Raw genomic sequence first — 13,723 nt, 5'->3', positions numbered from 1 at the left:
TTTTGTTTTTGAGAATGTCTTGCTCTGTCACTAAGGCTGGAGAGCACTGGTGTGATCTCTGCTTACTGCAACTTCCACCTCTGAGGCTCAAGCAATCCTCCCACCTCAGCCTTCTGAATAGCTGGGACTATAGGTGTGCCACAGTGCCCGGCTAATTTTTATATTTTTAGTAGAGATGAGGTTTTGCCATGTTGCTCAGGCTGGTCTTGAACTTCAGGACTCAAGCAATCCACCCACCTTGGCCTCCGAAAGTGCTGAGATTACAGGTGTGAGCCACCGTGTCCGGCCTGCACTTCCTGGTTCTCTGAGCCAGTGGATTCCTTTTTCTCTTCAGCTTGTGTGAGTTGTATTTCTGTTATTTTTAACTGAAAGATAGGTTTTCTTTTTTTTTTTTTTTTTTTTTTTTTTTTTTTGAGGCGGAGTCTCGCTCTGTTGCCCAGGCTGGAGTGCAGTGGCCGGATCTCAGCTCACTGCAAGCTCCGCCTCCCGGGTTCACGCCATTCTCCTGCCTCAGCATCCTGAGTAGCTGGGACTACAGGCGCCCGCCACCTCGCCCGGCTAGTTTTTTTGTATTTTTTAGTAGAGACGGGGTTTCACCGTGTTAGCCAGGATGGTCTTGATCTCCTAACCTCGTGATCCGCCCGTCTGGGCCTCCCAAAGTGCTGGGATTACAGGCTTGAGCCACCGCGCCCGGCCAAAAGATAGGTTTTCTTACAAGATTTTTCTTCAGAATTGTTTATCAGGCTTAGGAACTGTTATTTGTGTCTGTCTGTGCTTAATTTTTCTGTTTAAACTTTTTTTCTTTTTGTTTTTGAACCCAAACTAAGACAAGTTTTCTTTGAGGTCATGTTTCTTTCTCTTAGTATTCAACATGTGTGAGAGGATTTTCTGTTTGGAAAGAGGAAATTTCAAGAAAAGCAGGGGACTAAAGTAGAATTTTGTTTGTTTGCTTGTTTTTGTTTGAGATGCAGTCCTGCTCTGTTGCCCAGACTAGAGTGCAGTGGCACAGTCTTGACTCGCTGCAACTTCCACCTCCCAGATTTAAGCAACTCTCCTGCCTCTGCTTCCTGAGTTTCTGGGATTACAGGCATGTGCCACCACACCTGGCTAATTTTTGTATTTTTAGTGGAGAGGAGATTTTACCATGTTGGCCAGGCTGGTCTCGAATTCATGACCTCAAGTGATCCACCCACTTCGGCCTCCCAGAATGCTAAGATTACAAGTGTGGACCATAGCGCCTGGCTGACTAAAGCAAAAAAAAATTTTTTTTGAGACGGAGTCTCACTCTATTGCCCAGGCTGGAGTGCAGTGGCGTGATCTTGGCTAACTGCAAGCTCCGCCTCCCAGGTTCACGCCATTCTCCTGCCTCAGCCTCCTGAGTAGCCGGGACTACAGGCACCCACCACCATGCCCAGCTAATTTTTTTTTTTTTTGTCTTTTTAGTGGAGACGGGGTTTCACTGTGTTAGCCAGGATGATCTCTATCTCCTGACCTCGTGATCCGCCTGCCTCGGCCTCCCAAAGTGCTGGGATTACAGGCGTGAGCCACTGCGCCCTGCCTAAAGCAGAATTTGTCAGTTGACTATGAAAGCAAGAGAAACAGGGTATCTCTGAAAACTTGACACACCAAGGAGTTGGGAAGCAAATATGAAAATATAAAATGGTTCCCAGCTCAGTAGAACTGGCTCTCCCTGATTGAAGTTCCCAGCTGCAGTGAGCTGTGATCATACCACTACACTCCAGCCTGGGTGACAGAGCTAGACACTGTCTTAAAAATAAACAAATAAATAAAAATAAATTGGAGCTTTTAAGAAAAGTATGTCTTTCAGAAGAGGAATTGGTTAGCAATGGTAGTAAATGCAAACCTTTTTGTGTGTTTTCCTTGGTTTAGTTTTTAATTAATTAAAAAATAGATGGTACCATGTACATTGTACCAATTCAAAATGTATGGAAGAGTATTTGGTGAAAAGTAAACTTCCCTCCTGCTTTGTCCTCCAATTTCCTGATGTTCCCACCCAGAAACAACCTCTTTTTCAGTTTATTTTATATCCTCCTTTCCAGGAATTTTCTATGCCTGTGTAAACATAGAGGTATGTATTATACATTAAATTCTGTTTCCCCCCCCCGACAAATGGTAGCATCCTAAACATATTGTACTGTATTTTACTTTTTTTCCTTTCACTAAACAAATAAAAATACATTTTACTTTTTAAAGTTAATATATTTGAATGTTTTCTAATCAGTACATATTGATTGGAAAATCAACAAGAATGAGAAAATTCTTTTTAAAGGCTACATTGTATTCTGCGATACATATGGTCCATAATTTAACAGTCCTTTATAAGTTGTTTTTTGCTTCTTGGTATGACAAAAAAAAAAAAAAATGCTACAATAAATGTTTTTGTTTCATAAGAATTTCCAAGATGAATTTTTAAAGTTTTTAAAAATTTTTTATTTTTTGAGACAGAGTCTCACTCTGTTGCCCAGGTTGGAGTGCAGTGTTATGATCTCAGCGCACTGTAACCTCAGCCTCCCGGGTTGAAGCAATTCTCCTGCCTCAGTCTCCCGAGTGGCTGGGATTATAGGCGTGCGCCAACACACTTGGCTAATTTTTATATTTTTAATAGAGGCAGGTTTCACCATGTTGGCCAGGCTGGTCTCGAACTCCTGGCCTCAGGTGATCCGCCTGCCTCAGCCTCCCAGAGTGCTGGGATTATAGGCGTGAGCCACTGCACCCGGCCCCAAGATGAATTATGAAACCGTAGACTGCTAGTTGTCCCACCAAATCCATTGTTTTGTTATGTTTTGTTATCTTTTTCTTTTCTTTTTTTTTTTTTTTTTTTTTTTTTTTTTTTGAGACAGAGTCTCACTCTGTCACCCAGACTGGAGTGCAATGGCGCGATCTCAGCTGACTGCAACCTCCACCTCCCAGGTTCAAGCGATTCTCGGGCCTCAGCCTCTTGAGTAGCTGAGATTACAGGTGTGCACTACCACACGTGGCTAATTTTTTGTGTGTGGTTTTATTATAGTAGAGACAGAGGTTCACCCTGTTTGCCAGGCTGGTCTCAAACTCCTGGCCTCAAGTGATCCCCCCACCACCTCAGCCTCCCAAAGTGCTGGGATTACAGTCATGAGCCACTGCATCTGGCCCTTCTCTTCTTTTTCTAGAGCAGGGGTTGGCAAATGTTTTCTGCAAATGGCCAAACAGTAAATGTTAGACTTTGCAGGCCTTAAGGCCTCTGCCCCAACTACTCAACTCTGCCTATGTAGCCGAAAAGAGCAGCCACAGGCAATATGTAAATGAATAGGTGTGGCTGAGCTCCAGTAAAACTTGGGTCTTCTCTCTTGGCTTTGGAGCCCCCCTCCCTCTGTCTCTGTACAGGGGAACTTTTTCCTTCTTTCTTCTCTCTTCTTTCTTGCCTATTAAACGCTCTGCTCCTTAAAACAACTCCAACTGTGTCTGTGTCATTTTATCCAATTTGCGCAAGACGAGAGCCCTGGTGCTCCTCCACTCATCGGAGCCTATCAGTGCCATCTTCAAAGCAGAGACCAAGTCCTCACCAGACATCATAATCTGCTCAGCCCTAATCTTGGATTTACAGCTTCCACAACAGACTCTGCTCCAACTATGAACTTAGGAGGTTAAGGAAAAACGTGGTTTTCTTTTTCCAGCTAGAAGCTGGACATCCTAAGTGATTGGAGGAGTATGTTTGGTTTTCTCTGTCTGGTTCCAAGCCGAAAGTAGGAACAACAACAACATGGGGAAGCCTGCAGTTTTTGACCACGTCCTGATCTCTCCGAACTGATCACCGCTGAGCTGAGGGTCAGGGTTCTGTTATCATCTGTGCCCTGTTCATTGTCTGCTTGAATATTCTGCCAGTCTGTCTGTAGAGGGGAAAAACAGTAACCTTCATTATCAGAAACCTCATTCTAAGTTTACTTTTCTGTCTAGGTGTCCTTGTACAAATCGCTTAGCTTTTTAAATATATAAATATGTTTTCTCACTGAGTAGCAACAGAAGCAGTATTTTTGCTAGGCTTGAGTTGCTTACTATTAAAAAAATTAGACTTACATTTTTATAATAAAACTTAATCTTAGGCTCAGATCCACATACCACTAAAGAGCAGTGCTTGTCTTTTGCTTAATATTCATATTACAAGATTAATTTTTATTTATAATTAATATATAAACATGTTCTTTTTAAAAAATACACAATGTGATGGATAAATCTAATGTCCTTTTTGATAATCACCCTGGTTTTAAGAATATAACTGTCTAGAGAAAATAACTAATAGAGCTCATTGTGTATTATCTGGAAGTCATTGTATGCCAGGCAATTTTCTGATATGATGGGGTCGGTACTATTTTTATCCCTATTTTACAGATAAGGAAACTGATGCAGGGAGAGGTTTTCATATAGCTCACCAAGTTACTAGCTAGTAAGTAGTAGAGCCAGGATGCAATTTCAGGAAAAAAAGCACCTGAGAAGCTTCATGCTGCTTTCTGATTACCCCCTTACTCTCTCAGGGTAACCACCATCCTGCATACATTCATTGTGCCTCTTTCTGTATTTTATAGAATTTCATATAAAAATATGTTTGTATATGGCAAACAAAAAGACAAAAAAAAAAACAACTTTGCAAAACCAAGAGCTGGTAGAGTTGGCCCTTGGGCCATAGCTTGCTGTCCCTTGTGACTGATGTGTGGCTACTCTGCCATGGACTACATTTCCCAGTCTCCTTTGCAGTCAGGTGTGGACATGTGACCAGCTGGATACAAGAAGAGTGTGTGTACCGCTTACATGACCTGTGAAACTCCTGCCCACTCCTTCACACCTTTGCCCGCTTTCTTACCAGATGAAATGGTGTGACTGGAGAGACCTCAGAAGCTACTTATCAAAGGCAGTTGGTAGCCACCTTCAACCTGGATTCCTGGTGACTCTGTGGAGCCGAGTTGCATGCCTGCCTAAATACTATATTGTGGAACTCTTTCATAGGAGACAAACTTGTGTATTTTTTAAGTCACAGAATTCTTGGTGAGTTTTGATTTGGCTATTTAGTCCTCCCTAAATAATTCAGTGCGCATTCAAGCATGTAACAGGATATTTTTAGCTGGGTCAGAAATAAGAATTTGTGGTGTTCCAGGCCGGGTACGGTGGCTCACATCTGTAATCCTAGCACTTTGAAAGGCCAAGGACGGGCAGATCACTTGAGGTCAGGAGTTCGAGACCAGCCTGGCCAACATGGTGAAACCCCGTCTCTCCCCAAAATACAAAAAGTAGCCAGGCATGGTGGCGCATGCCTGTAATCCCACTTACTCGGGAGGCTGAGGCACGAGAATCGCTTGAACCTGGGAGGTGGAGGTTGCAGTGAGCCAAGATTGCACCACTGCACTCCAGCCTGGGCGACAAGAGTGAGACTCCATCTCAAAAAAAAAAAAAGAAAAAGAATTTGTGGTGTGAGCTTCAGTGTCTTTGTGCAGACTGCCCCCTTTGTGTCCCACAGTTTTTATGGAATTGTCACCACTCCCAGAATGTTCACAAACCCTGAACACAGATGTCTATCTGGTCCTGTTGTTTTGCATGAGGTTCAAGAGCCTTGTGGGAAAGAAGCCAAATGGTCTGTGTTCTCATTTAGCTTTCAGACGCGTATAGGCTTGTCCCGTGGGCTAGAGGTCCTCAGAGATGCCTTTGCTAGAGGAGAGAAAAATATGAACAGGTCCCTGAGAGAAAATCAATGCAAGTGAAGATGACATCTGACTGAGGGGACCAGACTAGATGATTATACATTAGAGGGTTCCTTGATGGCAGGTGCAATGAAAGATGTGCCACGGTGCACCCTTACCCCTTTTCTCTTACTCTCTAGAAAGCCCTGTCTCTTGGGAAGGAAAGAAAGAACTGTGTTACTAGGGGCCCCATGTGGCTCCGTGGGAACCTTGGAAGTAACTGCTGATTTTCCGTAGGAGAACAGTGGACAGCAATGTTCTGACTGAGTCTGGTATTTTGGTGGTTGACAGCAGTACAGGCCATGACCAGTGGCTGGCTCAGCAGTGAAGCAGAAGCATGAGGAAGCCTGCAGGCTGTGGTTTGGATTCTCTGTGAGTCTCCTTTTCATCAGGACTTTGAAAGAGAAAATGACTTACACGGGACTCTCAGACTGGTAGGGGCTTGTGTACCTTCAGCATATAGCAATTAACACCTTGATGATTTGCAGAAATTCTTCATGGAGGATGCTTATTTAAAAGAGCTGGAGGGCTGGGTGTGGTCCCTCATGCCTATAATCCCAGCACTTTGGGAGGCTGAGACAGGCAGATCACTTGAGGCCAGGAGTTGAAGACCTCTACTGTTGCTGTATCACTGCCCTGGTGATTCAGCAGTGAATCCTGCGCTCATGGATATTACATTCTTGTGGAGAAGACAGACAGTGAACTTCTACATTGAGTGGAAGATTGGTTGCTGTTTACTGAGTTTGGGAAGATTGTGGGTGGAGTAATTTTGGGAAGGAAGATCAAGAATTTTATTGGGGGTATGCTAAATTTGAGGTGCCAGTTGGGTGTCTAAGGAGCTGTCAAATAGGAGTTGGTAGCCAGGTGTGGTAGGCGGAGGTTGTAGTGAGCCTGAGATCACGCCACTGCACTCCAGCCTGGGCAACAGAGCGAGACTGTCTCTCTCTCTCTCTCTCTCTCTCTCTATATATATATATATACACACACACACACACACACATATATAATTAATTTATTAAATATATATACCCCTTATCCAACTCATAATTAATTTATTAAATATATATTTATTAATATATATAATGTATTATATATATATATATATATATATATATATGAGTTGGATAAAGGGGTCCCAGAGTCAGTGGAGAGGTGTAGGATGGGAATATCAAATTGGGAGACATCCGTTAATAGATGATATTTAAAGGTACAGGACTCTATAATATCATTGAAAGGATGTGTGTGGATAGAGGAAAGGTCCAGGGACCTAGCCTTTTATTTAGGGCTTAGGAGATGGGGAGGCAGATGGAATGGTCATGGAGGAAGGAGAAAACAAGGATGCCCAAAGGAGAAAGTGGTATTAGAAGGGGAGAGGGGTCAGCTCCGTCAGATGTTGCTGATGAGTTGAGTAAGTTGAGGACTGAGATGACCATTGGTTTTGGCAGTGTGGAGGTCTTTGGGCAATTTCAGTGGAGTGATGAGGATGACAGCCTAATTTCAGTGGGTTCAGGAGGGAATGGGAGGAAGGAAGTAGAGTGGTTTGGGAAGGGGGCAGAGGAAGGGGCTGGTACTGCAGGGGGATGTGGGTCAGCAGGGGAGACTGCTGTTTGCCTGGCCCTCAGCCAGTTCTTCCAGTATGAAGAATGAATTATCCATTTCTGCCCCTCCAAGGAGACCTCCCATGACATCCAAACCTCTGTCCTCCAGGGCCACTGTCTCGAGCAGGGCAAACACTCCTCGGTTCTCACTCCGTAGGACACTCCCTTTGACTCAGTCCATCCCTTGGTTCATGCAGCCCTTCTTCAGCATTGACAGAGATGAAAGAAAGCTGGCTAACTTTCAGGGATATTTCATCCAGGTCATGGGGAAGCCTCAGGCACCACCCCAATAACTCTTTGCTTTTTTCCTTGACCTCTTCCCACTTTGCAATGTTTTCTCCACAAAGAAGCCAAAGTGATCTTTTTTTCTTTTTTCTTTCTGCTTCATTTCTCCTTCATACAGAGTGATCTGTTAAAAACCAGACCATCTCATTCCCCTGTTTTCAAACAACAACAAATCACTACCACTTTGCAATGGCCTCAGCATGTCCTTAAGCTAAATCCACTGTTCTACCCTGGCTCTCGGGCCCTGTGTGGTCTGGATTGCAGCTGTCTCTGTGATTTCAGCTCTGCCACTGCTGGCCCATTCCCTGTCCTGCTTCCCCCATTAGGTTTCTCTTGGTGAGCAGGACAAGCTCATTCCTTCCTCAGGGACCTCACATTCTGTTTACTCTGATCTGACCCTTTTTTTTCCCTTTATCTTCTGTTGGCTGACACTCCCTGACATTGAGGTCTGAGCTCCGAGTCTGGTAATTCTTCCCTGATGACGCATCTAAAGCTGACTGCCCCAGTCAACATGACAGTACCTTTTTTTCTTCATAGCAATTATCATTAACTGAAATGATCTTGCACACTTATTTGTTTAAAAGTCTGTTTTCCTTTTTTTTTTTTTTTTAAATTAAAATGGAGTCTTGCTCTGTCACCCAGGCTGGAATGCAGTGGCATGATCTCGACTAACTGCAGCCTCCGCCTCCTGGGTTCAAGAGATTCTCCTGCCTCAGCCTCTCAAGTAGCTGGGATTATAGGCATGTGCCACCACACCTGGCTAATTTTTGTATTTTTATTAGAGATGGAGTTTCATCATGTTGACCAGTCTGGTCTCGAACTCTTGACTTCAAGTGGTCTGCCCACCTCAGCCTCCCAAAGTGCTGGGATTACAGGCATGAGCCACCACACCTGGTCTAAAAGTCTGTTTTCTATCTCCCTCCATTGCACTGTGAGTCCTCCCTGCCTTATTCTCCACTGTAATATAGTGTCTAGTACAGTATCTGACTCCTTATAGTAAGCACTCAACAAATATTCCTCAAGTATTCAATAAAGGAACAAGTCCTGTCACCAAAGGGGTCTGGAACATCAAGTCCGCCACTCCCTTGAGTCTCAGGATAATGCTGGAAAACTGCTGCTGAAGTCTTGTTCTTTGAATTCTTCTCTTTGACTAGATTCTGTTGCTTTTTTAGATTATCTTGTCCTTTTTCAAACAGGTTTCGTCTGCAGTCCCTTCAGCCTTAACTCCAAGCCCTAGTCTTCCACCTTGTGGTCTGAAAAGCACATTATGAATGACTTCTGCAGAGAGCAAAGAACACCATGGATTTATTTAATTAGTTCTCTCACATGCTTGGCAGGCACCTCATTCCAGCCCCTTGTCACAAACACAGATATGGAAAGCACCATGTCTTGTGTTTGATGTTGAGAGCAGGAGCTCACAGTACACTTTTCCCCTTTCCTCCAAGCTGACCATGCAGCCTAGCACCAGAGAATGAACTATGTCTTTTACCCTGGCAGTCCAGGGAGAATGTGGCTTTGGCCCTGAGCTTTACAGCAGGTATCTGTTCAGGCCAGGCTTTTAATAACGTCCATTTATTGGTCGGGCGCAGTGACTCACGCCTGTTATCCCAGCACTTTGGGAGGCCAAGGCAGGTGGATCACTTGAACAGGAGTTCGAGACCAGCCTGGCCAACATGGTGAAACCCTGTCTCTACTAAAAATACAAAAATTAGCTGGGTGTGATGACAGATGCCTGTAATCCCAGCTACTTGGGAGGCTGAGGCAGGAGGATCTCTTGAACCTGGGAGGTGGAGGTTGCAGTGAGCTGAGATCGAGCCATTGCACTCCAGCCTGGGTGACAGAGCAAGACTTGGTCTCCACATACACACAAAAATAAATAAAATTTAACAAGGCTGCTTGCAGTGGCTCATGCTTGTAATCCCAACACTTTGGGAGGCCAAGGCAGGCAGATTACCTGAGGTTAGGAGTTCGAGACCAGCCCGACCGACGTAGAGAAACCCCGTCTCTACTAAAAATACAAAAAATTAGCCAGGCATGGTGGCAAATGCCTGCTACTCAGGAGGCTGAGGCAGGAGAATTGCTTGAACTCTGGAGGCAGAGGTTGCGGTGAGCCGAGATTGCGCCATTACCCTCCAAACTGGGCAACCAGAGCGAAATTCCCTCTCAAAAAAAAAAAAAAAAAAAAAGCATCCATTTATTATTTAGGGAGCAGTTGTAGCAGAATTTCTCTTAGAGTCAATAGGCAATCTCTCCTGAGGTTTCCATGGGGACTTGGGAGTTTTAGAGCAATTTCTGGGAAGAACGTTGGAAGGAAATTGTGGGGCAAGATGTTAATACAGTCACACTGTTATGGCACACGCTGTTTCTGCAGCCATAGGTGACGGTTGAATCAGTTCCCACTCAAGGCCCACAGGATGCAGGGCTATGTTTGACCTCCTTGGGGCCAGATGCTGAGGAGATCTTGTCCCTGCATCTGGAATACAGGAAAAATAAGTTTAAGTCCTTGGCCCCCGTTACAGTTTTACATTTGTGAGTGACATACTGTGTGACCTTGGGTAAGTCACTTAACCTCTCTGGGCCTTTGTTGCCTCACCTAAGAATTATTTTGAGGCTTAAATGAGATTGTGTGTGTGTTGGCGGGGAAGATAATATTTCATACATCGAAAGGTGAAGTGTTTTGTTGTTTTGTTTTGGTTTTGAACGGAGTTTTGCTCTTGTCGCCAGGCTGGAGTGCATTGGCGCGATCTCAGCTCACTGCAACCTCTGCCTCTCGGGTTCAAGTTATTTTCCCGCCTCAGCCTCCGGAGTAGCTGGGACTACAGGCACCTGCCATCACGCCTGGCTAATTTTGTATTTTTAGTAGAGACAGGGTTTCACCATGTTGGCCAGGCTGGTCACGAACCCTTGACCTCAGGTGATCCACCTGCTTTGGCCTCCCAAAGTGGTGGGATTACAGGTATGAGTCATTGTGCCTGGCCCCAGATTAGCGCATCTAAGCTCTTCATGTGTATGAACTCACTTAATCCTCAGTCCTCAATCCTCAAAATAATAATATAAGGTAGATACCATTATTCTCCTCATGTTACACTGTGTAGGCACAGTGAAGTAAAGTGACTTATGTAAAGCCACATAGCTAGTGAGTGGTGGAGACAGGATTTGGATCTAGGCATTCCTGCTCCAGGGCCTGGCTGCTATCCATTTTACCTAGTTCCCAGTTCACCCAGTTCATGCCCACATTCTGTAATCAGATAATGGGTCACTAGCAAGGTGCTGTCTGTTGTAGGGCAGGAGTGGGTCACTGAGCTTCCCCACGGTCGTGATGAAGTGTCCTTCACAACCATCCACCTGAAGTAACTTACCCTGTAGTTACCTCAAAGAACCTTTATGAGTAAATGTCAAACTTGTTAGAAAGGCAAATGCCGGTGGTTCTGGTTTAGTGGGCATACCAGTCAGGTCTCAGCGGCAGAGAGCAGAAATCACTTGCTACGTGAATCCAAAAGGCATTTGATTCAAAGTGATGGAGACGGGAAACAAACATCTAGAGAAACAGTCATAGGTGTGGCAGTCGGAGATGCACTCACGTCTACCTCTGGTGCCCAGACCTGTGAACTCTGGCAGTACTGTCACTGGTTCACAGCATCTACTGCATCCTAAGGGACAGAACCCCAGCATCACCAGGGGGTGTCTGCCAGCAGATGCTGTAGCTCAGTCTCCAATGGGCCATTCATTCTACCATCCAGAAGATCACCTACCCCTGGGGACCACGGTAAGGTCAGAGCATCTGGGGGGCACCAGCATATGGACCCATTTCTTTTGTTGTGAATGGATTTGTGATCAGAAGCAATGTGGGTGTCTGGCATTGTGGCAGTGGACGAGGCATTCAATGAGCTGGTAAGTTGCTGGCAGAAGCATGGTAATTAGGAAAAGGAAATTCATCTGTGGAAGAAGTGTTTACTCAAGGGAGGGGGAAAAGTCACCTGTCTTCCATTTTGTTTTCAATTAGCAATTATCGCACCTCGGATAAACCTCATTGGCTATGATACTGCCACTGCGCAAAGCTCTGTCTTCCCTTTTGGAAGGGATCCCTCATAATTAAGATGCCATAGCTCAGCCTTGGTCTCCACTTATGGCTTCAGCGAGAAGGCAGCCGAGTCATCTCTGGTGAGTGAAAGACAGTGGCTGAGTCCATGCACACCTCCGTCCCTGCCGCCATGGCTGCTTGGTTCGTGGGCCCACAGTATAAACACAGGGGCGCTGTCAGTGACTTGCACAGAGGAGTCAGTCCACATAGTGGTTCTTTAGTGCTGTTTCCAGTGAGGACTCGTAGTGAGCAACCGTTTGTGTTACCAATATCCTCAAACCCCATGTCCAGAAATCAGCTTTTTTTTTTTTTTTTTTTTTTTTTTTTTTTGAGATGGAGTCTCGCACTGTCGCCTGGGCTGGAGTGCAGTGGCACGATCTTGGCTCACTACAACCATTGCCTGCTGGGTTCAAGCGATTCTCTGCTTCAGCCTCCTGAGTAGCTGAGACTACAGGCGTGTGCCACCACGCCTGGCTAATTTTTGTAATTTTAGTAGAAACGGGGTTTTACCATGTTTCCCAGGCTGGTCTCAAACTCCTGAGCTCAGGCAATCCACCCTCCTCGGCCTCCCAAAGTGCTGAGATTACAGGTGTGAGCCATTGCCGAAATCAGCATTTTAATAGCCAGACTCACTCCCACTTCCCACCCAGAAGTTTACTGCAGGTGTTCTGGGACCATGTGTCATGAAATATGGATTTAGGTATATTGCTAATTTTAAGTGTAATTAGGCTGTTTTTAGTAAGTGGGTAAACTTTAGTACCTTTCCAAAGTGGTGGCTGCTGTGGCTAATTACAGGAAGTGGCAAGAGAGGTGAGGAACTGTATCTCAGCCCATTCATGTTTGGTTCTAAAATGTGCTGATACTCTTGAGTTAGGCATCTGGTCAGGTGGGGGAATATTGACTTTCTTCAATCTCTGGATTTTAAGAACATCTTTTCAGGTCTGATCCTTATGGCAGGGCTCAAGTTAGTGGCCCTCCCCAAGGCGGGTGATATTTAGTTGCTTGCATCTCCAATGCCAAACCCCAGTGGCCATGACATTGCATTGCAGAGGTTCCTATAATCTGACAGTTGTTGTATTTCTGGATAAATCCTTTGTTAATAATCATCCTGCTTGTTCCTTATGCTTTTGAATATTGAGAGAACTTATATATTGTGGGGATTTTTGTTGTTGTTGTTTTGAGACAGTCTTGCTCTGTCGCTCAGGCTGGTATGCAGTGGCACAATCTTGGCTTACTGCAGCCTCTGCCTCTGCAGGGATTTTTGTTTCAAAACTTGGAACCCAAGATGCACATCTTAAATATCTAACGCAGCAGGCATTTTAAAGTAAACAAAGTCACAAAAAGTGTGGCTGAACTTGATTCCATAATTACCTCATTGCAGGAAGTAATCATTCCTGTCAGTTCTGAGCAATATTAATCCTTACAGGAATTATACCAGAATGAAGTATACGGGCCCTTCCCCAAGTACTGAAGGCACCCTCAGGAGTTGTTTTACATGATTGCCTCAGGGGAAACAAGAGATGGTTAATGCTTTATATGTTTTTAACAAGAAATGTCACTTAAGTAAGATCTTTTTGCTTTCCTGTCTTCTGTCACTTAAATGATTTTGCCACCTGTTAAACTTCTAGGCATCTTGCAAACTTTCAAAAACAAACGAATCAATTGTTTTCAACTTCTGGGGAGGGCAATGCAGATATTTATCGATAGAAATGACCTGTGACCATCCCTTTTGACTTAGGAAATCCTCATCTAGGAATTTATCTTACAGATATATACTGCACACATATAAAATGGTGGATACACAAGGATACTCATCGTAGCTGTGGGCATAACAACAGGAAGTTGGAAACCACCTGTAGGCTTATTAACAGGGGGCTGATGAAATGTTTGTTTTTTAAGCTGAGTGGCGGCTTAACATTAAAAAAAAATCTATATATCTATAAATATCTCTCTATATATATATATATATTTTTTCGAGACAGAGTCTCCCTCTGTCACCTAGGCTGGAGTACAGTGGTGTGATCTCGGCTCACTGC

The 13,723-nt window shown here is 44.5% G+C and overlaps 1 pseudogene; it reads right to left on the bottom strand.

The window, feature by feature from the left end:
• Window positions 1-11,584: 11,584 nt before the first annotated feature.
• Window positions 11,585-11,666, bottom strand: LOC126961976 (uncharacterized; annotated as a pseudogene).
• Between the last annotated feature and the right edge of the window lie 2,057 nt (window positions 11,667-13,723).

This window comes from Macaca thibetana, chromosome 8 (assembly GCF_024542745.1).
Source record: "Macaca thibetana thibetana isolate TM-01 chromosome 8, ASM2454274v1, whole genome shotgun sequence".
In the NCBI taxonomy this organism is placed as follows: domain Eukaryota; kingdom Metazoa; phylum Chordata; class Mammalia; order Primates; family Cercopithecidae; genus Macaca; species Macaca thibetana.
The sequence above is the reverse complement of the archived record's forward strand: the minus strand, read 5'-3'. Positions and strand labels throughout refer to the sequence as shown.